Raw genomic sequence first — 23,632 nt, forward strand, 5'->3', positions numbered from 1 at the left:
CTCTTTTATTGTTGTTTTAGTGCATTGTTAAATGGCTTATCAAACAACCTACGTGTCCTATGTGTCGATTTACCGTCAATCTATGACACTCTGCCTGGAAGTGATGGACTCTGCGAGGAAGTGATTCTACCTCCCTCGCTTGATATTAGAAAGTGGTAGCAGAATTTTCTTATTAGTAAAACTAAAAAATCATATTGCTTAATGCGCAGTGCCACAAGACGGGCCATAATTCGCACTAGTCATTGTTCGCGGATTTATTCGGGTGCCTTAGGCTGTGTTCAAGGCTTAATTCATTTAGAATGTGTCTTATCAGCCATTGCTATTATAACCATGCCACTTTCTGCTTCTTCAAGTGGAAATAAAAAAAATATGGTTTGTGTGTTTATTTGACAGCTAATTTTGTCCCTAATTTTCTGCCCTTTTTCAATCAAAATTATAGTTTCAGAAGTAGAAATTAATTTATAAGAATATAAATTAATTTATTAGTTCAGAACTTATTCTCTAAGCTACTGTGTTTTTCTTAATCCTTGTGAGTTTTATTTCGAAAAACAAGAATATCCAACTAATTTACACTAAAAAAGCCCTTTTTTCATAATAATAGATAAAAGGAATTTTTTGTTTACTTAGAAATGGTTTGTGCCAGGTCAATGAAACTTTCATGAACGGTTGTACAGACCAAATTAGGGCCTAGAAAGGTGTTTTTCTAGCGAAAACCTTGGTAAATAAATAATTCGTAGTGATATAAAATAAAAAATTCTTAGACAAAACCATACTAAAGACCAGCCTTTCTACTTGTGAAACATGGGCTAAATTCAATGGTATCTATTTCATTATGTATAATATATATGAACACCATATATGTGATATATATAAATACCATATATAAACACCGGGCTCTGGTGTTTTTGAGCTTGTGCCTCGAGCCCTTCCCTACTTGTCTGGCTGCTAAGAATTTAATAAATACGGGAATCAGAGATATCTGTGACAGAATCTTGTCCCAAGGATTTCTGCAAAATTCTAAGTAGTTTTTTTCTAAAGCTGAGAAATGATCTAACTTAATCTTGTAGGAGCTTTGTAAACAAACCCCAAAATTAAGGGAAAGCGCCTTAATTTATGCTGTTCGATTAATGGAAGTTTCAACCACCACAACAGCTTTCTTAAACAGGAAAAAATTCCTCTTGTCTACTGTAATTGTTTATATACTTACAAAGCTTACCATTCCTTGCAGAAAATAATAACAAGCAAGGAACAAGCGGCTTTCTATGTGTATATTCAAAAGAAAGCAGTTTCTTTTTTGTATGTTTATAGTTGCTTTCGTCATTTTTTATCCTTTATATCTGTGTAATTTTGGGCCTGCTGTTGGAGAGGATTCGCTGAAAAAGCTCTGTAACTGTCATAAAGGGTTTACTTTTCATTATTATATTTGTGAAACAATAAACCGGTGGAAAGTTTCCAGAGGGGGAGTTTATGAAAACCCCGATCAGGTATGACCTTAATCTACGTGTATAGGTGTAGCTATACTGAGTCACGGGGGGGGGGGGGTCATTGGTCATTAGCATAGCCATAGTTGACTGGGATATAATATGCGGAATTTTCGGAAAGATATATGCCTAAATAATTCTTTAACAATTACGAAATAGTTAAATGAGAGGAAAACAATAAAGATATAACTTTCATACAATAAGAAAGGGGTTTATAAGCCCTCTTCCTCCTGGCTGTGCCTATTTTGATATGAGTGTGTCTTTTCTACATATGTTCGTTTTATATGTATACCTGAGCAATAAATCTCTTGTAACCGATGTTAACATGTTTCTGTTTCTTTAAGCTAAGAAATATTCTTAATTGGGGTCATATTTATCTATGTTTGTCTTATATTTTACCATCAAAATAGGAAAGGTTGCAAACGTATGCTAAACTTTAAAATAAATAAAAATAGTCTAAACTTGTTTACAAACGTATAAATTGGATTTCAATACGCATTTTTAAATTGATTTTGTAGATGTGAGAATTTGTCTACACAGGAAACACTTCTATCACAATATGGTTGCTAAGGCAGCTTTTATTTTTTAGCCTATTAGATTTTCAGTTTCAAAATTATTAAGGATGCATAGGGCTAAAAGGGGGGGTGGGGGGTGCCAAACATCGATTATTTTAAAGAACCAAAAACCGGAAATGACAATCTGAGATAACAGCCTTCCCCCTTCTCTCTCTCTCTCTCTCTCGATATTTTTTTTCAGGTTAATGGAGGAAGGGATTAATATTTGGTCCAATTAACTCTTCAATATGAAGCCCCCATTGATAATATATTCAGGTAAACACGCTGTAACTTGTCGCTTCCCTGCAGTTCCGCTAAAGCTGATGTTCTCCCTCGGAAGCTGCTCTTTGGTAAAAATAGGACAGCTATCAGTATGCCGTGCCAAATTTTAGTTCTGCTAGGTACCAAACAGTCAGAGCCTCATGCAATGTGAGGGATTCGCCCATCCCCTTCCAGATCACAGGTCCTCCTCCCCCCACCCGGGTAAAAATTACTAAGTACGTGTCTGTAAAGAATACAAGTCTGTAGTCTGAAGCGCTTGTAGCGCTAACTTCAAAACAAATTGCTTCCTTTTGAAACTAATTTTAAACGATTACTTAATTCTTTTTCATTTCTTGTCTTTCATTTTTTCGAGATATACGTCCATAAAAGTAGAAAAAAACATATATGAAACTGAAATATGTATATAATCTAAAAAAACATAGCCTATATACAATGTCATCATGTCAAGTTCATGTTTTGCCGCTTTCTAGCATTCGAATTGGCAAACCTCACTCAAACTGACTCAGATTACTGGCCCTGGATTGAGAGTGATGTTGTGGCACTAATACCGACTCTTAAATTGGTATCACTATTTGGTCCAAATATCCGAAGTCGTCCTTCCTTCACGTCTACCGCAGTAGCAAGCGTCTCGTGTATTCTCAGCTATCCAGGATAAGTATCTCCCAACACGAGTATAGACTCCTGGAAAACCAGCTCGGTCACAACCTTGACCCCACGACACAACTCCTGAAAATTAATTTATTTTAGTTGTCAAGGTACTGCAATTAGGATATAAAAGCGCAGGGGACACAGTATTAGCTATGTTAAATCGTCTTATATTAGCATGTAAATCTTATATTAGAAGAATTGGGCAGACCTATCCTTTTTCAGCTAGAAGTTGCTGTATTTTCTCAAACTGGGTGCGTATTACATCAGCCTTCGCACCAGGAATTAGTTAATATTAGCGGTTTATCCTTGTGGAGAGGCAAAAACCACAACTATCGGGACCTTTCTAGTGGGAAAAATATAAGAAAAAAAGAAGACATTTACTTATGTTGCTTACAGTTCTTGAACAGTGCCGGGACGTTGCAGAGGGAAAAAGAAAGTTCTGGGAGATCTTCTTAAAACTTTGATAGTGCATTTTTATCAGAAAAATTACATCGACCTATCTTTGAATAAAAAAAAAAAACTAGTTTTTTTTAACTGAAAGTAAGGAGCGACATTAAAACTTAAAACGAACAGAGATTACTTCGCATATGAAAGGGGCTGCTTCCTCATCAACGTCCTGCTCTTTACGCTAAAGTTTTTTCACTGTTTTAAAAAGTAGAGTTGAGAGAAAGAGCCAAACTTTAGCGTAAAGAGCAGGAAGTTAAGATTCTATGACTTTTAGGGGGTGTTTCCCCCTATTTTCTAAATAAGGCAAATTTTCTCAGGCTTGTAACTTTTGTTGGATAAGACTAAACTTGATGAAACTTATATATTTAAAATCAGCATTTAAATGCAATTCTTTTGAAATAGCTATTGGTGTCAAAATTCTATTTTTTAGGGTTTTGCTTACTATTGAGCCGGGTCGCTCTTTACTACAGTTCGTTACCACGAACTGTTTGATTACAGGAGAATAAGTTTTGACTACACCTCTCGCAAACTACAAGGTATGCTAATTCCATTTTAAATCCCTGGTTCTCCCTAGATAAAGTTTTCAGATGCCAACAGAGTTATTTTCGAAAAGGTAAGGGATAGACAAATCAGATTTTTAACTTGCGTAGAATTTAAGACTGAAAATGTTTAGATTTACAAGTAACACAAGCGACAAGTTTTATTGATTATAGAGCCGACCTTTGATTCAGATGATAAGCAAGGGTTACCGAAATCTTTCCTCTGTAAGGTATTCCAGATAATTATAGTAATATAATTACAGTTATCAAACTATTTAAATCAAACTATATAGTTACATTATGCTTATATCAAGTAAATAGTATGACCTACGAAATGAATAAAGATCAGATAAGCTATGTGTCAAAGTTAGCTAATAGTTCTGATGATGTTTTTTGGGGAGGAAGGGATAAAAGCCTAAAGTAAAATCGGGGTACAAGATGGTGAAGAAAAAGTATTATCTGATTTATACTCTGCAAACAAACCTGGAAAGCTGTAAAACAATGTCGAGGAGTTTAACTATGCCTATGCTAGTCAACATCAGCAAGATACATGGCTTGGCTCATCGACAAAAACGTATTTGGCCAGTAGGAGGCGATGTGCAGGTTTACTAAGAGGTGTAAGTCTTCTATTAAACTTCGATTATCACTCGCCTTTGAGAAGTTTTCTAGGGGCGGGAAAATAGAGATCAGCGTAGCTAGATACGCAAAGAAGCATGGGCGTTAAAGAAAGGAGATTTGCTAAATATTTTCTAAAAAAAATCGTCTAGGATAATTTTAAGAATAAAGCTTGCCAACGAGGTGCTCAAGGTGATTCTTTCTGAACGGAGTGGTTCTATCCCATCCAGTATACTTATGGTTAAAAGCAGTTTATGGATCTTGGACAGATCTCCAAGATGTGCAAAGGCTGTATACCTAGAATACAGCCTTATACTAAATACAACCTCTACTAAATACTCTGCTAGATAAAAGTCAAAGCAACTAATTCCAAAATGAAGAATGAGAATGAAGAATGTAGATATAAGTCAAAGCAACTAAATCCAAAATGAAGAATGTAGATAAAAGTCAAAGCAACTAATTCCAAAATGAAGAATGGTTCTGCACCTTGTAAACGTCTTCAAGGGTTTATGTTCACAAGTTTAAGCTAACTTTAATTTTAAGTTGTGTGGATTTCTAACATTTGCTAAATTACTAGGTACTTGTCCTTTAAACTTGCTCGAAAGACTCTATTGTTTATGATTCTTTGCCATTATGTATCGCAATGCTCAAAACTTGTTCGTGATTAGAAAATTATCACAAGTGTCGAAGTTCCTAATTCATTTCGCTGCTTTGCTTTTCATCTGTCGTAGCTTAATGTCATCTAGATTTGATTTATGCTTTTATTTAGTCTAACTCTTTTCCTATGAAAAAATAATAACAGCATCTAGTCCATTGCTGACCCTCTGGGAGGGTTAAAAGGTAATAGGGTAAGAAATTTATCTGAAAGGGAACTATCAACCCCTTTTCCTATATTTATAATAAGCTGAATGGCTACTCACCAGTACCCTCACTGGCTAAAGCCTAGACTTAAACCTTAATTTATCCCAGATTGTGGAAAAAAAACTTTTGGGTTACAACATATTTACACGCTTTAAAGCCTTTCCTGCTCAACCTTTGTTACCTTGTTGGTATGGAATCTAAGAATTTTATTTTTTATTTCATTCTTATTCTTCAAGTCGTGAAGGCCAGTAAAAGCTGTACTAAAGTAAAAAAATAAATAAAAATAATTTCAAACTGTTTGAGATGCGATCAGTCAGTCGGGTACCAAAAACAATCTGAAGGTAATTTCTCTGGAAAACCTCTAGCAAATGCTCCTCTGTCTTCCAGAGCACACAAACTTTAAAGCCATACTTGACCACTGTCATCTCTGTAGCTTCCGATACTCTACTCTTGGTTCGCAGACTTATCTTCGTATTCTTCCAAAAAAATTTCAACTATGAAAAACACCCCGGGTCTTTGCTAATCTACTTTTAACATCGTCACTGCACCCACTGTTTTTACTAATAATACTTCCTAGGTAAATGAAGCTGTTCAATTCATCGGCATTTTGGCTACCCAACATAACTTCTTCACCTTCACTTGTTCCCAGTCTGAGCGAAGAAGTCTTCTTAATATTTTTAACCTATTCTTGCACCATGAACTCTCAAAACCTCCAAAAATTCATTCATTCTGATAATTGTTTCATCTATAATTTTCAAATCATCAGCATAATCTAAGCCTATGAGAGTTTACTTCCCCAATTGAGTCCATGTTCTCCCATTGCCTTTGCTGTGGTCCTAAGGATGAAATCCATCAAAATAATCAACCCTGCTTAAGTACTGATTTAATACGAAACCTGTTACTAACCTCATTTTCTACCATGCCACAGCAATAGTCTTACAACTTATTTTCAAACTAGTCCCTTTAGGCAGCAGACTTTTCAGTCAAAATGACACAATGTTAGGAAAACATTAAATAAAATAAAAATCAATGTCTAGCATTTTTCAGTTATAAACGTATTTAATAGCAGTGAAACTCATTGCTTAATTGTACAGCTTTTTTTGTGGTTAAAATTTCAATTACCGCAAGCGTCCTCGCCGACGGAACCAAATAAAAAAGTACAAATATTAGAGGTACACATCTTATTGAACATGCAATCTTGAACATTGCAGGATTTTACGTTTCTTGTCGCTGCTTTCACTGTTGAATTCCATGGTCTAATCCCTATGGGACAGGAATATTTTCCCCTTCAGACCGTATAGAATTGCACAAAAATTGCCTACCACTCAATTTGGCTTAATTTTATCTTATTCGGTTTTTGTTTGTTCACCCCACATAATGCTATTTATGGGAAAGTAAGTTTGTCCCCTCTGGGATTTTTTGCCACTTGTCTATTATTGCTACCACACTCAAGAAGTGAAGTAAAGCTAATTATAATGAAATATACCAAATATAATGAAAAAATATAATACTTTAGCAACAAAATTATGGAAACTACAACAGAGAATTATGTAAAGGAGGCCGCCCAGAACGAATTATATTAAATATCTAACCAAACTAACTCTATGTATTAAATATCTAATTAAAATATACCTGCATAGTAGTTTATCTCACAGGGACTAAACTAATTATCTCCGAATACCGACAGAAAAGCCAATTTTACTCAGATCAAGAGCTTGAGTGTGGTCACTATAACATACATGTGCCGATTTTTCGAACTGGTGTCAAAATTTAATTTTCAATAAATATATAAAGTACATCTTTTACTTACCAATTATGTCAATTTTTCGATCTACTGCATCATAATGCAAAGGTCCTCCACAATCACCCTGAAAATAAATTTCCTTATAAGTGTGATTAATTAATGTGAGTCTCATAAGTATATACGCTGTCTTTATAGTTGTTCGTCACAGATTCCATTCAAACCTTTTTTTTGCTCCATGCTAAGGTCGAGTACACATCCTTGACATGTCAAATGCCCGATATGTGAACTTGACATTCGGAATAGGTAGTGCCCGTCTGTTGTTTAAAATAGAAAAATTAAGATTGTAATCACAGCAGAGGTGCCATTTGGGGGGGGGGGGCACGCCAGATTTTCCAGTGGGGGGCAAGCTTCCACCACAAAGGCTCTTTTCCGGCCATAATTATCCATTATGTCCAACATAATCCGTTGTGTTCAAATTATTTGAACTAACTGCACGCCTATTAGCCAAAAAGCGTAATTACCTGACAACGCTTGGGGTAATTACGCTATTTGCTATTAATAATTGTAAATAGCAGCTATACTATACTTCACCCCCAATGCCCCCCTAATGCACAAATATAGAGCCCAAATTATACATTTCCCTTGCATTTTGCCATATCACGGAATCAATTTGAAAACGATTTCTTATTTCAACCCCGTGCACCAAGTAAATTAAATCAACTATGATGAGGTCAAGAAACGGAACATATTTATTATACTATGTGTTTTTGTTTTAGCTGTCTTCACCAGCTTTTAGTCTCCTCTCACTTTTTAGATCTTCGACCTTTATAAATGTAGCCTGAGCTGCCTCTTTCTCCTCTCAACAGTTGCCAGCTCGGGCATTCAGTCCTTGCAAATATGGCCTGAGGTCGCTCCCTCTGATCGCCATAGTAGACAGTTTAGGTCTTTGGCCCTCTACATATTTGTTGTCATATATCCAGTTCTCAATTTTTCCAGTTTTATAGTCAATTTTATTCTCCTGGCGCCACAATTATTCGGTAAAATTCTCACGTTTTTAGCTTGAATAATTTAGCTCCAAATTCTACTTAAACAAAGCCAGACAGACACATGACTTTATATGCATCTTTCAGGTTTTTGGGAGATGATATGACCTCCATGGTTATGCCATGAACATCTAAACGGAATAGACAAACATGAGAATAAAGAGCACCAATCTAAAAATAAGGAAGGCGTCCGCGTAGTCTGCGTATGGGCGTGGTGTCGATAAAATTGCGAAAGTAAGGTTATTTTACGTAGGGGAAAATATTAAAAAAAAGGAAACATAAGATTGATGCGAACGTTAAATAAACTTAAACTTAGTTTTATAAAAGCATATAAAATAATAAATAGAGAAAGAACATAAGTAATACATAAATACCAACTAATGAAACAGGTTAACAGATATAGCACAAAAAAAATGACATATGTTTATTCACACTACATGTATCAAGTCCCAATTAACAAAAACTAAATGAGAAGAAAACCTAAAATAAGTTAAATAGCCTTTCAACATGCATATAAAAAGACTAGAGAGAATGATGGACAGAAGTGAAAATATGTAAATAAAATGATTAATAGAGAACTGCAAGTTAACCCCTGTGTAACTTGCAATTCTACGACAAGTCCACAGCTGTAACTTGCATTCAGAGGACAAGATACTTATCATTGGTTTTATTAGTTTCAGGTATATGGATTCACTAAACCAGAATTATAATTGCCTAGATTCTTTCTTAGAAACTGATATAAACTTGTTTAAAATCAGGAAAATATTTTCTCATGTTTTTAGCATCTTTTCCATAAATGTTGTTTTCAATAGATGATTAGAAATGAATCTTGACTATTGAATAATAGAAGATTATCCTTTTAAGGTGAAACCTTAAAATCATAGGACTGCAGAAAAATAAAGTACCAAAAACTTGCAAGCGGAACATAGACCTAAATAGAAGTTTATCTTAAGCTCGTAAAAAGGAAAAGAGAGAGAGGAAGGAGTCAAATTAAGTATCTGTTCATTTAATTCTTGTCAAATTGGCACCAAAAAAACAAACAAAAAAAACGAACTATCTGAATGAAAGTAAGTAGTAACTTACTTGGCACGCGTCAAGCTTGCCATGTCATAACCAGCGCACATCATGTTTTATGTTATGGCCTTTGTTCCATATTTGGAGCTCATGCAAGCTGAGCCCGAATAAATTGGCACGGCCAATTGACGAAGGACCGGTGAAATCGGGCCATTTTCGGACAGTCTTCCCCAGCCGATTACTGTTGCATTTTCATGGGTGTAACTTCTGTCTAAAGAAAATCCATAGAATTTAAAAAGGTACTTATCTGTTATAGCAACAACACTCAAGAATTGAAGTTAGGCTAATCCTAATGAAATATACCCAAGTAGAATGACTTTAAAATAGTTTATGGAAAATACAACAGAGAATTATGGAAATCAGGTCACCCAGAACCAAACCAAACCAAAATCTAAACTAACCAAAATACAAACTAAAACATTTAATTTTTATATACCTACAATGTAGTGTATATACACACTCTCACGCTAAGCTCAAATAAACTACAGAAAGAAACCGCTTCTGTCTGACCGAACAACTTGAGTGCTGTTGTTATAACAGATTAAGACCCATTAAAGTTCAATTTATTATTTATCGAAATTATGAGGAACTTGTAAGAGTCAAATCTTCTGATTTGACATGGAAAGACAGAGAATAAACTACTATCGAACAGATATTGTAGAGTCTGTCAAATTCATTAAAAAGCGGAGAACTTCAAAGAAAATTACGTAATTATGTAATTAGTCTTTACTGTAACATGATTAAAGCTGATATTTCTCTATATATGATATTTAATCAGCAATTTTTGTGCTGACTCAAGTCAAAATGCAAATTGTACAATATAGACCTTGGTTAGCTTGCGAGGTCCTATCAGGTTAAGTAGGCTAATTGACTTTAAGCAGATAGGCCTGATTGGGATTGAATTTTTCCTATTTTGCCCTCTTGCAAGTTCTAAAGTAATTGGAAACACAGAATATGTAGCAAAAACGAAGCCAATTACTTTTGATAATAAAATAGGGTACAAAAGCTGAGGATCTACACATATGTGTTAAGAGCTCTTCCCTTTGGAAAAATGCAAACAGTTAAAATTAACAACCAATATAAGAACAAAAATATTCGGAGACACTTCTGAGGAATTCGAAATTAATCCGTTGGAAACAAGAAACAGTGAGCTCAAATTTGAAACAAAATAGCGACTTCTAAGAGTTACTTGCAAGATTGTAGTTTCAAGTGTTAAAGAAATCAAGAAAAAGGTGTTCCTGAAGTTGGAACACAACTTTAAAAATATAAAATGCCTAGATCATTGAGCTGCCTTCGCAACATGTAATAACCCTACAAAACTGTAAACAAGGAGCATTTGTAAAGTGGTATCTAGAGATGTAAACAGACCATTATATATTCCCGGGATAGACGAAGAGGCATTTTACCTAACATGATTTCACAGTGGTTGTTATAAAAGTTGAAAGGAGATTCACAAAGTGAAATAACCTGAACAGATTGTGACTTGGACTCTATTTTCTTTCAGCCTAAAGAAAACTGTCCCAAAGAACTTTTAAACACATTCTAAAAGTTAGTGCGATTTTGGGTTAACGACAAAACCTGACAGTGTTCCAGTATGTGCGTTATTTCTAATAATATTTTCTTGTCTCATTGTTTGGTTGTGCTGCGCGTGTTTTTCCATATTTAATTAATTAGATTGTTGTATTTTATTATGTGGCAAATTATTCAGACAATTTCTAGGCTCGTGACGGTAGCCTATATTGTTTGTGTGACATATACAAAGTATTCATTCTTGGTAAGGGACAAATATTTTTCTTTACACTGTTCATTGCTCTACTATTAAATTAAATTAGAAAGAAAGTTTTTTCAAATGTAAGTAAGAAGCAACATTAATTCTTAAAACGAACAGAAGTTAATACATATATGAGAGGGATTGTCTCGTCCTCAATACCTCTCTCTTTACGTTGTTGTTCTAATTATCTAAGAATTACTCCTGAAACACAAGAGCCATTTAATTAGGATAATAAGCTTTTTTAAAAGTTCTAAGAAAAAATTTACCATACAGAGTGCAGCATTGAGGAGGAGGCAATCCCTCTCAAAACGTAATAAATTTTGTTCGTTTTAATCTCTGGACAGCAGATAACGAATATTCTTGTCCAACAAAGAATTCTTGAAGGTCGCTCAAAACTAGTCTATAGGTGAATAGTTTCACGTATCAACTAGGTGAAACACAAAGTGTGCTGCTTCACAAGGTGAAGCACAAAATCAATTATTCAAAAAAAAAAACTGCCCATAACTAAGTGGATTTTTTTTGCTCATGGATGTGGACTGTTTTGTCCGTACAATTAGTCTTTCTGTAGAATTTTTTACTTATAAATAGCCTCATTAGAACAATGTTTTCTTTTGATTTCGTATTTAAAACTAACTACATATTTTCTACTTCTTCTTTCAGGTCACCATCATTCTCAATCACAAACTAGAATTTGTGGTAATTTATATTTTTGGACGAACATCATTAATTTTCTCACTTCTGTAAACCCCTCATCTTATCTTTTTCTATAGGAAAATATAATTAAAATAGAAAATGGATATATACGTGAAATGATGTGCAGCCTCTGATTAAAAAGACATGTAATATAAATTTGTATCTCTCCATGAATCAAATTTAGTTTGGTTTAACTGCTGACATTAGACAGTTAATTTTAAAAATCGCTGTAATTCAAGAAGTGTTTGTCATTTTTACTGGCTTAAAATTTCGCGCAAAAAAACAATCGTGTTTGCTTTATTCATACTCGCTTAAAATATTCCCAGACTTTTGACTATGAGGCCATTTAATGCATCTAAGGATAGTTTAAAAAAATATAATTTTTGTCTTTTCTTGGTAAATGGCACTTCTTTACTACGGAAGTACAGCAGAGTTATCTCTCTTTTTCTCTTTGGTTTTACTTAACAATGGACTGTTTCTTTATGATTACATGTCTCATTTCTGTAAGAGTGACTGTGCTTCTACTTTGTGTTGGCACAGTGAAATGATCATCTGCTTAGCAATACAAGACTAGAGGTTAAACTATCACTGCCACAAGGACAAGATTGATCGATAGGTTTTGTTACTTGTCCCTGTAAACAGTGCTGCAACAAGTACTCCAAATTTTTACTTAAGTATCAAGTATTAAGTACTCATTGTTTTTTTACTTAAATATCAAGTAATAAGTATTTTCCAAATTCTTACTTAAGTATCAAATATCAAGTACTTGCCAAAATTGTACTTAAGTAATACTTCAAGTACTACTTCAAGTATTTATTCTATGTACATATATATATATATATATATATATATATATATATATATATATATATATATATATATATATATATATATATATATATATATATATATATATATATATATATGGAAATCTTAATCAAAAGCCAGAATTTCCGTTTTATCGTTTTTAACCGTTTCCCTTGTTCGGTTGGTACACACCCAATGAAGTCCAAGAAAATAATCTTAACCAATTTTCAACACAACGGCTTGAAAGAAAAAGACTTTCAAAACAATTAAGTGCAGTCAAAAAACTCCTGATTGGATTAGACAGATCACATGACAGGATTAACACAGCGCATGTAGAGTTCGACCTCTGGCGATTAGTATTCAGTCAAATCTGGCACGTTTGAAAAAAATACAGGGTTATTCTGAAACATGTCGGAATGATGGAAAAAATATTGAAAGTATTGTTTTCCATTGTTTGGCTGGTACACACCCAACGATGTCCAAAAAATAATCTGAAGCAATTTTCAACACAACGGCTTGAAAGAAAAAGACTTTCAAAACAATTAAGTGCAGTCAAAAAACTCCTGATTGGATCAGACAGATCACATGACAGGATTAATACAGAGCACTTAGAGTTGAACTTCTGGCGATTAATGTTCAGTCAAATCTGGCACGTTTGAAAAAAATACAGGGTTATTCTGAAACATGTCGGAATAGTGAAAAAAATATTGAAAATAGAAAAATTAACTTTGGATTGGCTTTAAAACAGATAAAAGGTAATAAAGTAGTTCATTCTCTTATTCAATAAGTAAAAGCCTTAGCAACAAAAGAACTCAAATTTAAAAGTAAGGAGCCAAGTGAGTCAGTTGCAGACTTTTTTAACAAGAGAAATTAAAGCTCAATAATCAAAAATCAAAAATCAATTGATGGCATGTCTCACCCTCGGCATCTTTACAAGGAAACTGCCTCAAGTTTTCAAGTTAAATTTCAGACACGCTATGAAAGTGTATGGCATCTATATCATTTGGATGGTTTTCACTCAAGCAAGCCGCATGGTGTTTAGTCAATTCAGATGGTCGGTAAAACTCCCTACAAACATATATTACAAAATCACGGGCCTGCAGTTAGTCCGCTGATTCAGACGCATTCCATACGGCTGGTCAAACTGCAGAATCAATGAATGAATCAATGAATGAACTTTATTATCTGTAAAAGTATAAAAAAAAACACAAAGTACGGAGTGTTATAAATAAACAAAAACGATAAACAGCAAGAAAAAAAAAATTCAAATCAACAAAAGACAACATGGACTAAGTAACCAGTATCAATATGGAAAAAAGGCTGCAGAGGGTCGTAAACGTGAATTACGTAGATAGTCTATTTACATAAATCATCACTGGAAGACCAAATCCAAGAAGGCATGTCTATTAAACCAAATCGAGCAATTATTTTTCTGTTTTGGTGCCATCTAGGAAGCAGGAGAACGATTTTGCAATATCTGAAATAAGCCGCACGTATGGGGATTTTTCTTACGAAACAGATGAGCCATTCCAGATAAAAACAAAAGAACAGGGGCGCACTAAGCGTTATAAATCATGCACAAACCGTTGCGGCTGTAACGGCTTTTGTTTGGGGATATTTTTTCGTAAGCGACGCGTAGGTTTTTCACGGCTTGATTCACTAGGGATGAAAAGGTAGTGGAAAGTGTTGGACCGAAACACAGACCAAGCCAACTAACTAAAGAAGAACATGGCAGAATTGCAGTCCCAGCAACGAATTGAGCGACAGCATAAGGGCTATTAAAACAAATAAACTCGCATTTAAACGCATTAACTCACAGTCCAATCTTAGATAGCTCATTGGTTAATATAGTAAAATTGGAAAGCAATCCACGGCGAGTCCGGGCAACAAGAAGAACGTCGTCTGCATATGCAACAGAAGACAAACCAATATTACCGTAAGAAACAGAACTTTTAAGGGGACGCAGGCACGATGCAAGCACACATTTAAATATACTAGAAGACAATACGGCAGAAGTTGCAACCTATCTATTTCTAGCAGCAGTTTTCATACCATGAAGTGGCAAAAAACATGAGACTAAGTCGAAAAGAGGAAAAGAGGAAGAGATGGAAAAAGAGGAAAAAGAGGAAAAGATGGCAATTAATGAGTAACGTAATGAACTTGACTTTCATATATTGACAGTATATAGTCTTGATGAACAGCCGTCAAGAAGTGAGATTGGTAATGAAAATGGTGAAGTGTCACTATCAAGACCCTTTAGATATTAAAGAGAATTTTAGATATGTTTTTAAAGCATGTTATGGTCGCCCCATCGAACAGGCTGTTCCAATTAATCGTATAGTCGAAATTGGCGACAAATAGTTTTGTTTTACATTGACTTACATGATATATTTCAAGCTTGCTATGCAAAAACCATCAATATACGTAACTTCTAAGAGACACATCGACTCTGTGTAGCAGTAGTCACCATCATGAAAGCTTAAGAAACGATATATTGTGAATTCTAAAGTCTTAAAGCTCTTTAAAAATACATCTCATCTAAATTCAACGCGTTTCCAGCTCTTGAGCAATCTTTCCTAAGGAACTATGACGAAAAGTAGAACTTTAGTACAAAGAATGAGGTTGAGGAAGGGGCTGTCTCCCCCATATAAGGAATAATTTTTGTTCATTTTCGGTTTAAAAAGTGCATTTTAGTTTTAGCTTAAAAAAACGCTTTGTATATTTAATTTCTGAATGTTTTCAGATTATGCCTGGCAATCCTCTTCCCTGCCTGTCCCTCTCCGTAAAAAAATCCCCTGGAAAGTTTTCTCAGGATTTTGTTCTCCGTGGAAAAATCCCCCACAAGATTTTACCATCCCCACAGCATTCTACCTCCCCTCCCCCCCTCCTCATGTTTCCCAATAACAAATGCTATGTACGAACAATGGGCGAATTGTGCAACTTAAAACCCTTTCCCAGGGACTATGAGGCTCATGTCATCCCAAAAGGTATAGTTATTGGACTTTCCAGCAATGCTGAATCATATAGCTGTCTCAGAATTTTTTTCAGATGTCTGTGGGAAAAATAAGGACGTGGAAGGGGGACTAGTTGTCCTCCAACTAGGCAACTAGAGATACTGGACAGAGTGATTTTCATTTAGGCTATATGACCTTTTTTGAGAATCTTTACCTTATTTTTAGTAAATCGGGCAAATTTTCTCAGGGTCGTAACTTTTGATGGGTGCATTAAGATTGATGACGATTTAGAATCGACGATTTATGATGACGATTTATATTTAGAATCGGCATAAAAAGGCAATTCTTTTATATACCTATTGCTATTAAATCTCTGTTCTTTAAGAGTTTCAGAAACTATTGGACCAAATCACTCCTTAATTTTTTCTCCTGAAAGTTACAACTTAGTTCTATCAACCTGTCACTATATATTTGGTTAAAATATCAAGAATTTTTACAGGTATCTGGCAACAGCGACAACAAATTTAAGTATTTGGATTACAAAATTAGTTACGGGTATTTGCAAAAATTGTTTTTTATAGATAATTAAACCCTGAGACATGTATATATATGATCAGCTCAATTACCTTAAAGAAACTACTTTATTAAGTTCATGGTTATCAACTCACTATCTCACCATCACGACATCTGAACAGTGGGCCTTTGCAAAAAGAATGACGTTGATATTAGATGAAGAGAACACTCAAGACGGATCGAAAAGTTTATTTAGTAGCCCAAAAATAGATTGGTCAAACACGAATATTCAGCCACACGAGGCCTTTAGGATTTGCAGTTCAGTATTCAGTCTTTAACCCCTTTCCAGTTTCCATAATCCAGCCACAAAAGGAAAATGCCTTCTTGACCCGGATTTTTTTTTTTTTTTTTCAACACCTGTTGTTAGCAATACGGTTTTCACAGAAAACGATCTATATTAGACTGTCTGATTGCGTAGCATCAAGAGTGGGTTGAAATTCTTTTTCAGAGGCACAATATTTACCTTCTCTCCTATGACATCGCAAAAGCCTTTGATCGTGTATGGTACAAGGGACATCTTTGCATTCCCATGATTCCAACGGATCTGCCTTTTCAATTTAAAAGATTGCAATTCCCAATTTGATTAGCATTTGCAATCACCATCAACAAAGCTCAAGGTCAATCATTAGAAAAATGTGGTATAGATCTTAATACTGATTGTTTTTCCCATGGACAATTGTACGTTGCATGTTCGAGGGTCGGTAAACCTGACAATTTATTTATATGCAGCGACAATTGGACAGTGAAGAATGTTGTATATTTGCAAGTTTTACGCAGTTAATTTGTATTGTATTTATCTATCTATCCATCTATATAAAAACGAGTTGTGTGTATGCATGTTTGTTTGTTTGTAAAAAGAGCGTTTGCATATGACGTCATTATAAGTACATAAGGCTTTGTATATGCACAGACAATGGGAAAGCCAAGAATCTCTATATATGACGTCATGTTTGTGTGTCGACTGACGTCATGTTTGTCGACTGACGTCATTATAAGGATTGAGCTGTATGCGTCATGAATTTGTTTGTCAACTGACGTCATGTTTGTCAACTGATGAAATTATATACCGGGACACCGGGACACAAATGACGACGGGGACACAGGGAATATAAATGACGACCGGGAACCTCAAAGAGAAATTACAGACTGGGACACCCGGACACAAATCACGACCGGGACACAGGGAATATAAATGACGACCGGGACATAGGGACACAACTACAACGGGGACGCCGGGGGCACAGGCGGGATATATAAATGATGACCGGGACACAGGGATTGTTCGAATAGAAATTACAGACCGGGACACAAATGACGACCGGGGCACCGGGACACAGGGAATATAAATGACGACCGGGACACTCAAAGAGAAATTACAAACTGGGATACCGGGACACAAATGACGACCGGGACACAGGGAATATAAATGACGACCGGGACAAAGGGACACATCATTAGAATAATGAGGTATAGATCTGAACACGGATTGTTTTTCCCATGGACAATTATATGTTGCATGTTCAAGAGTCAGTAAACCTGACAATCTATTCATATGCACAGACAATGGAACAGCGAAGAATGTTGTATATTCACATGTTTTACGTAGTTAAAAACATATATATATATATATATATATATATATATATATATATATATATATATATATATATATATATATATATATATATATATATATGTATATATATATATATATATATATATATATATATATATATATATATATATATATATATATACATATATATATATATATATATATATATATATATATATATATATATATATCTATTCACAGGTGGGACACAGGGACACAACTACAATGGCGCCTAACGACTTACGTGCGCGGTGGGGGGGCTTGGGGGGGTGGGGAGCGAAGCGCCCCACCAACTAGGTGTTGGGGTGGCACGAAGCGCCACCCCAACAGCTAGTGTTGTATATTCGCAAGTTTTACGTAGTTCAAAACACATATATAAATCTATCTATATTCATAGGTGGTACACAGGGACACAACTACAATGGCGCTTAACTAATATGGCGCGTAACGACTTACGCGCACGGGGGGGGGATTGGGGGGCGCGAAGCGCCCCTACCAACTAGGTGTTGGGGTGGCGCTTCGTGCACACAGGGAGAGACATATACGAAACTCTACAACCCAAGACTGCGCAACACTTTATACAATTGGGCTTGATTCAATTTTCAAGTGCGGGTGCCCGGAGGGCACCCGCATAGGTCGCAAAAATACATCAAAATTACTGCCTGTGCTTGACAACCCCATAAAAAGGAACTAGCCACCCCAACAGCTAGTTTATATATATATATATATATATATATATATATATATATATATATATATATATATATATATATATATATATATATATATATATATATATATATATATATATATATATATATATATATATATATATATATATATATATATATATATATATATATATATATATATATATACACACATATATATATATATATATATATACATATATATATATATATATATATAAAATTACATTAAAATGTGAGAATTAAAACTAATCATGTTTTTTAAAAACTTTTCAAAAACAGCCCCAGCATCCTTACTTCAGCGACGTTAAAGCAGGACTGATAAATAGAATGAAGTGTGATGATAAATTCATTCAAACAAAACTGATCAAAATGATTACATGCAATTTTTCAAAGCTAATCTTAAGTTTTTGGCAGCTTGCCTCAAAGGTCTTTTTGTGACAAAGGTCTTTTTGCCTCGTGCTGTGCTAAAGACGGCCGTTGGACATAGGACCGAAATATCCACTGTCTTGAAAAAAAAATCCCTATTGTTTCTACTTTGTGTATGTTTGATATGGAAAGGCAGTGTGGTCTTCGTCGCTATTTAATCAAATTATGAGGGGAGGGGGCACAAATTTGGGAATAAAATTATAGTAATAATGGAGAAATGTGGAAAACATAGGAAATTAGTGAAAACTATTAGAGTTTAATAAGGTTTTTATTTGGGGAAGCGGGGTACGGAACTAAATCTTTCACTCTTGTATGCACCTATTAATTACAGCTAACTCTCATTCTTGGGCCCTAATTAGGAACCCTTTTAAGATGCTCTAGTATGCCACCTGATGAGAAACCCTGACCATCTTTGATCCGTTCTTCTTAAATCGAATTCTGAATCCATCTTTTGGCAAACTTGTGTCTACTTCAAATTACAGGCGTAATTGAATCATTAATCTCCTCCACGTCTGTCCCTTACCCGTTGGAGGTTATACATGCACAAATAAAGTATAGAAATTTCTAATATTATCAATAAACCTGATTTATTAAGAATGACCTCTGAATCATAAAAGCCGTTGAATAAATAGTTGAAATTACTAGAAATACTTAAGCCTAAAGAGCGAAGTATTAGGAGGAGGTGAGCCCCTCATATGCGTAATAATTTCTGTTTATTTTAAGTTTTAATGCTTCTCCTTATTTCCAGTTGAAAAAATTTTTCGTATTTGTTTTTTCATTGTGTGTTTTTTTTTTAAATAATGCTTGAAAGTCCTGCGGTCCCTTCATGGAAATTTTCTTCCCCATGACAAATTTCTCGATGTAAAAATCCCCAAAAATATCCCTCGACATATCCCCCTCTTCTCAACCCCTCCCTCCATACAAAAAATCCCCCTGAAAACGTCTTTACATTTCCCAATAACCATTAGGCTACTATATGTAAGCACTGGTCAAAGTTTGTAACTTGTAGCCCCTCCCATGTAGACTCTGGGGGAGTAATTGGTCCCCAAAGACATAGTTATAAGGTTTTTCGACTACGCTGAATAAAATGGATATCTCAGAATTTTGATCCATTGACTTTGGGAAAATAATTAGCGTGGATGGGGGCCTAGGTGCCCTCCAATTTTTTTGGTCACTTAATAAGCACTCTAGAACTTTTTATTTCCGTTAGAAAGAGCCCTCTCGCAACATTCTAGGGCCACTGGATCGATGCGATCACCCCTGAAAAAAACAAAACAAAAAAACAACTAAATAACACGCATCCGTGATCTACCTTCTGGCAATTAATAAAAAATTCCACATTTTTGTAGTTATGAGCTTGAAACTTCTACATTACGGTTCTCTGATAACTTGAATCTGATGGTGTGATTTTTGTTAAGATTCTATGACTTTTAGGGTGTGTTTTGCCATATTCTCTAAAATAAGGCAAATTTTCTCAAGCTCATAACTTTTGATAAGTAAAACTAAACTTGATGAAACTTATATATTTAAAATCAACATTAAAATGTGACTCTTTTGATGTAGCTATTGGTATCAAAATTTCATTTTATAGAGTTTTGGCTACTATTGAGCTGGGTCGCTCCTTACTACAGTTCGTTACATCGAACTGTTTCATTTGTCGATCTCTGCCACTAAAAAAGGATCCCTGATTTAAGCTATATCTGATTGTAGCTTTTCAGAGATTCAAATAAACGACACCATGGTTAGTAGTGACTTAGAAAAAGAAATATAAAAGAAAAAATCCTACTAAAGACTTAACAACACAACGACCGAAAATAAAAAGACTACAGAAGCTCAAAATAGAGAAATGGAGACTGAAAACTGAGAAAATACACATTTACTTAACTTTACAGTTGAAGGTATACACAATTTTCATCCTAATACTTCATTTTTTTTTCAAGGTTTGTTAGCCACCCTGAGAGCCTGGATCTTCAATCCTCCCTACTGTTGGCACTATGGTTTAGAAAAAAAGGACTTTTCAAGCTAGAGTAAAATGATCAACTGTTCCACGGAGTAAGTTCACTCCATGCTAACATATATGGAAATTTAATATATTTTTATGTAATGAGGGTTTGAATAGCAGAATAGCTAAAAATAGCAGAGAAAGGTTTCGAATTGATGAAAGAGCAACTTTATTCATTGTTCTATTCACATATATTGCCTTTTATATTCTGCACATCCAGGAATTTCTTCAGGGGGGATATTAAAAAAGCTACTATGATTTTTACTACTGCAACACTTGTAGTGCTATGATACTACTACTTATACTACTATGACTGATATCCTGCACTTCTAAGTCATTAAATGACGAGCATTTTGTTATTAAGACCTTCCTAAAATAAACAAGACTTGGCAGCTTCTTTATTCATCATGAGCCGCACTCCCTACCCGTGTATTCCATCCTTCCAGATGAGTAGCCTACGACTTTCCATGATTTTCTTATGGTGTCATTATTCTATGTTTTTTTCTGTTTTTCACACTTTTTTTAATAAGGTTTGTCAGTTTGGCTCAATAATTGGCTGTCTTGTCACATTGTCCCCCAAAAATGTTGAAGGGTAACTCATTATGCATTCACGCTTACAAATCATGTGCTGCTCCGAAGAGGCGACCCATAAAAGCAAGTTACCAAGGAAGAGGCATTCCAACCCAGAAATGTCCACCGAAAAATACCAAACCAAGAAGAATCATCCATGTCGTTTACTAGACTATAATTTCCTCGAGGGGTCCCAATCCTCAAGCTCACCCTAAACCCCTGTTAGAAGTCATAGTTTTCGGTAGGAAAACTTATGAAACCCTCACCTTGATGTCACTATGAGGCCGTCCAATCAGGAGTTCCCTGTTGAGGATAGGGATGGAGAAGGAATTTTGACGGAGCAGAGGCCCCAAGCTATCTTACACCACTGGAACAGCTCCAGCCTTCTATACCCAGTCTATCCTCTTCAGAGCATTCATCAGAACTGGCTCTTTTGAAGTGGAAACAGAAGCTTCGACCATTAACCTGCTGTTCGGTTTTTCTTTTGAGATTTTTCGCTCTTTGTTATCATTAAATAAAAAAAAATGTTTTTTCAACTGAGAGTAAGGATAGGCATAAAAACGGAGAAAAATTATTCCGTTTATAAATGGGTTGTCCCCTCCTCAATGCCTCGAGCTTTATGCTAAAGTTTGACTCTTTCTCACAACACTACTTTCTAAAACAATAAAAACTTAGCGTAAAGAGCGAAGCGTCGAGGAGAAGGCAACCCTTCCTCGACAATTAAGATTCTATAGCTTTTGGGGGGGGGGTGTTTTCCCCTATTTTTTAAGATAAGACAAATTTGCTCAGGCTCGTATGATTTTTTTTCATTATAACCGATGAACAATAGAGTTTAATCTGAATTGACCAATCAGATTTGACTAATCACGTTAATAAACAAAATTTAATTCCCCTAAGTAAACCAATCAGGTTTTTATAAAGGCGGGACTAGCTGTCTCTCTGAATTAAAAACAATGGGATAGGCTTACGAAAATGCATCACATAACCAATGAACACATATTACTGCACACTTATTATCATGAAGCTGTAAAAAATTCATTAGAATTAATGTAAATCTGACCTGTTGCTTAAAATATAAGCACTTAGATATCAATATATACGGGGAGTTTTTCTTTAATATATTTCAAAGAAAACGAAAAGAAGTTCGATGTTTACCCCCCCCTCCAAAAAAAATATCCCCAAGCGCTTACCCCCGACCAAAAATATCTCCTGAGGTTTACCCTCCCCTTTAAAATACCCCTCCGAGGAATACGCCTCCACCTGAAAAATACTCCCTTCCCCTCCTAGTAAATACCACTCTGGAAAATGCTCTCTGTGGAAAATAAGGCTTTCCAAAGTTGAGAATTTCCCTAGGGTTAAGGAATTTCAGTACTTGTGCATTATACACCACTCACTCAAGTTTGTGCTCTGAATAAATCGAGAACAGACCGGTTTCTTTGTTTGTTTCTCTCAGCTTAGCGTGAGACAAGACAAAGACAAGTGACAAATTAGATGGGAAATATATAATTTGGGTTATATATTTGCACCTCAGACGGGGGGGGACAAAGTATTTGGACAGTTTGAAGTCAGAAAACAATTCTTAGTTCATAATATGCAGAACAACTGTACCTAAAACGTTTTGCAGGCAGACCTGCTACACTTTACTTCCCATCCCACCTCCATAATGTGCAAATATAAAGCCCAAATTTGTTTCTAAAGTAACGAAGAAACCGGTTTGTTCAGTAACGAACAAACCGGTTTTTACTGTTTTAAGAGAAAGAGTCAAACTTTAGCGTAAAGAGTAAGGCATTGAAGAGGAAAAGCCCCTTTCAAATACGGAGTAATTTCTGTTTGTTTTAAGTTTTAATGTCGCTCCTTACTTTCATTTAAAAAAACTTGTGTTTTTTATTTAATTTTATTTAAAAACGATCAGAAATTATATTTAAAACAACATATTTTTTCAACTGGAAGTAAGGAGCAGCGTCAAACCTTAAAACAAAAGATATGATTACTTATATGAAAGGGGTTACCTCCTCCTCAAGACCTTGCTCTTAACGGTAAAGTTTTTTTTTGTAGAAATTAAAACAAAGCTTAATCCAATATAACGGTCAATGTGTTTAAGAAATTGTTCTTAAAGAATTAGGACAAAACGAAAAAACTTTACTGTTAAGACCTAGGTCTTCTAGAAGGGTCGCTACTCCTCCACATCTTGCTCTTTACGCTAAAGTTTTGTGGTGGTTT

General features: G+C 35.0%; 1 protein-coding gene and 1 pseudogene across 1 annotated transcript in view; one reads left to right on the forward strand and one right to left on the reverse strand.

Annotated features, from left to right (window-relative positions):
• LOC136041480 (uncharacterized) overlaps positions 1-1,799 on the forward strand; it is a 50,053-nt gene extending 48,254 nt beyond the window's left edge. Inside the window, exon 6 of the mRNA XM_065726173.1 lies at positions 21-1,799. The gene's annotated coding sequence lies outside the window, so the exon portion shown is untranslated. The remainder of the gene's footprint in view (positions 1-20) is intronic.
• A 903-nt stretch (positions 1,800-2,702) lies between these two features.
• On the reverse strand, positions 2,703-16,603 carry LOC136041522 (uncharacterized; annotated as a pseudogene).
• Positions 16,604-23,632: the final 7,029 nt, after the last annotated feature.

Source organism: Artemia franciscana, unplaced genomic scaffold (genome assembly GCF_032884065.1).
Source record: "Artemia franciscana unplaced genomic scaffold, ASM3288406v1 PGA_scaffold_23, whole genome shotgun sequence".
Taxonomy (NCBI): domain Eukaryota; kingdom Metazoa; phylum Arthropoda; class Branchiopoda; order Anostraca; family Artemiidae; genus Artemia; species Artemia franciscana.